The sequence below is a fragment of the Teleopsis dalmanni genome, chromosome 2, assembly GCF_002237135.1.
Source record: "Teleopsis dalmanni isolate 2A chromosome 2, ASM223713v2, whole genome shotgun sequence".
Lineage (NCBI taxonomy): Eukaryota > Metazoa > Arthropoda > Insecta > Diptera > Diopsidae > Teleopsis > Teleopsis dalmanni.
In genome coordinates this window covers 48,348,806-48,352,122 of record NC_051847.1, presented here as the reverse complement: position 1 = coordinate 48,352,122, position 3,317 = coordinate 48,348,806, and the positions used below count along the sequence as shown (strand labels likewise).

The 3,317-nt window shown below is 27.9% G+C and overlaps 1 pseudogene; it reads right to left on the bottom strand.

The window, feature by feature from the left end:
- Nucleotides 1–1,524: 1,524 nt before the first annotated feature.
- Nucleotides 1,525–2,424, bottom strand: LOC119674482 (annotated as a pseudogene).
- Nucleotides 2,425–3,317: the final 893 nt, after the last annotated feature.

The following is a 3,317-nucleotide window of genomic DNA, read 5'->3' as shown; positions in this document are numbered from 1 at the left end:
ATTTACTTAAATTCTTATCCTAAAACATTTGTAACCAGTCGGTATATTTAGTGAGTATAAAATTATTAATAATCAATCTAAAAAATATCCGCTTGTAAAACTTAATAGCTATCTTTAATACAAATCCCTTTAGAAGCTAATTTAAACAGCATATCTCGTATATATATAATCAATACTCGTATATATCGATTTTTGTAGCACACGTGAAAAGATACGCAAATATAATTATGAACTGTACAATTCCCCGCGTTAAATGGGGAAATAATATGAAAACACGTTATAAGGATACCGTGTTATAGGAAGGATTACTATATTCGAAATAATAAACTCCTCAATAGAACTGAAGTAACTGATTTTTCATTAACACATATGGCCTTTTTCGAAATTTATTTATTTTATTATTTTATTTTATTTATTTATTTTATTAATTTATCTATTTAAATATTTAACTTCTTTAATTCTCTTAATTCATCGATCACCAAAACAGCATTTATATATTAAATAAACCAAAAACGGTTATGATGATTATTTTGTATAGAAATATTGCATTTCAATTTTTTATGATTTGTAAACAGATAAATCAGAACAGTAGTAATAGAATCCATAAGATTCTATCAATTTTGTTAACAATCCCTTAATATTTTCAAATACTTTGAAGAAAATCCTATTTTTTAGAGTAATAAATAATACATATTTACAATTTTAATATGCAAAAATTAAATGAAAAATAAAAAAATCAGTCGATCATAATTTAAGACTTGGAGAATTGCAGTGATAAAACGAAACCAATCACAATGTAGAGATAAATCACTTCAGAAAAGACCTGAATGATATTTATGACAAATAAACCAGAGATGAAATAATATTATAATTTCAATAAATAATTCTTGTCATTAAGACAATTGTTTTTATAGAATATATTTTATTCATATTAATATCAAAATAAAATCATTCGGACATAATCTGTTTTATCATCTAATACCTTGTTTCCACTTGTTTCATTAAGGCAGTTTTACTCATTCAGGCCGCTAATGAGAATAATTTGCCATACAAAGGGCTTTCATAGGGTCATTATAAATAAATCAATTAATTTAAGGCGAAAATTGTCAAATTCAATCCTTAAAAATAAATTTACAACAGGAGAAATTACCAATTCTTTTAAAATATTTGTCATAAGTTTTATATGTAAAGTATAAACATACAAGCAATTTCAAATGCATAAATCAGTTTATGGTGATGGAAACAAATGAGCTTTTGAAATAATTTAATGGCGTCATTTAATGAAATCAAGTAGATAAAACGCTTCCTTTGAGATAGATATTTGTCCATCTTCTTGTTTAGAGATTTTTATCTAACTAAAAACAACAAAGAAATGAATCAAAGAAAATATCCAACATATATAGTGTCTATATATTTTGAGTAATCTTATTTATTCATACTCAAACAAAAATTTGTTAGTTTAATAAAAATATTTATTTTATTTTGTATCATTCGCATCTTAACATTTAAATAATTTAGCTTAAATTACTCATAGAGTAGCCTATATGTCATAAATAATTATCCACTTTTCAAGTCTAAAATATTTCCATCTATCCACGATCTTAACGCTGCTACTTTAGCATAAACACCAGGATACCCACGCTGAGCACAACCAATACCAAACGATACAATACCATGCAGTTTTGGCACACCATCGATGTAACTGACCAAAGGACCACCAGAATCACCTTGACAGCTATCCTTTCCGCCGTTAGGAAAGCCAGCACAAAACATGTTTGACGTAATCTGTGTAATTGGTTTATAATTGAGCGCACAGGTATTTTGATTAATTAAACGAACAACAACGTAATTCAGCATAGAAGCAAGATTACCGTCTTCGCTGGTTAAACCCCAACCACTCACAAATAGCCTCGCATTGGCACGTAATGTATCATCCGGTTCAGCCAAAGCAACTGGTTGAACATTTGGTGAATAAACGAGATTATTTGCCAGCAATAGTATAGCGATATCACTATCAAGTGTAGTCATTGAATACTTCTCGTGTCTGATGATGCGACGAACTGCTATCAATTGTCCGCCAAATTTGTGCTGAGAAGAACCAACGCGCACTTTAAAAGCAGATGGATTGCTAGTGTCCATTACACAATGCGCCGCTGTAATGATTATATTCGGTTCCACTATTGAACCACCGCATATGTGGGCATTGTTCTGTTGCAACGACACTTGATACGGAAAATTACTTATGGTTGTTGGCATACCACCCACTATCCTACCGTCATAATTAAAGTCGTCCTCATTATCTTCATTGTTTTCAGTTCTTCCTTGTAGTAGATTCGCATCGATAGTTTGGTCCTTATTGGGTATTGTGCTACCAAGTGAGTGTGTTAACAGCGTAAAGAGGAAAATTAAACCAAATAGTTTCATGTTGTAATTAAAAAATTTTTAAATTGTTTAACTTGTGTTAAGTATTCTAGTGACTTTCTTATGATTTTGATTTCATTTCACCCACTCACTTTTATACAAAATCTTTTTGGGAAACTATCTTATCGTCAAGTGTTATCTGTTCAGACAATAAAATTCTAAAAACCTCATGCAGAATTATAGTACGAATTTTTTAGCAAGTGATTCATCACAGTCATGGTCACTGAAATTTATTTTCTTTATAGAATATTACATTTTAGTATAATTACTAATGTATATGAATCTAAATTTAAATACTGTGTGAAAAGTATACGTAATTATTATTTAAATTTTCACATTTCGGTAAGAGAGTCTACAAATTCGATCGTTGAAACAGAGTATTTATGTGTTTAATAAACACTTTAAGTAAGATTTTTGATCTCGAAATATAGAATAGTTGAAGGACATATCTCATCCAAAGAAAAATATATGATAATTTGGGTACAACAGGCACTTAGTGGTACTGTTCTCAATGGGGCTAACATTAAGGGCGATAAACTAAACATTGATTAATTTATATTTTAATTTTGTTTTTTTAAATATTTAGTAATTCCAAACACATTATTTATTGAATATTTATACAAACACTTTCTCAGAGTATATTTGTAATGAACGACTTTTTATATCTAAAACCTATGTATAGTTATATAGTTTTAAAACCTATGTTTTAAATATGTTTAAATTAATTTTAATTAAAAAAAATTAATAAATACATTTAAAAAATTTGTGTTCTAATTTTGGACTAATTGCTTTAATTTTGCAATGAGATAATATTTAAATAACTTCATAAATAATTTTATTTTGACACATGAATATCTTTCATGTGAAAGTCAAAAAACTTCATTGAAGATTTTTAA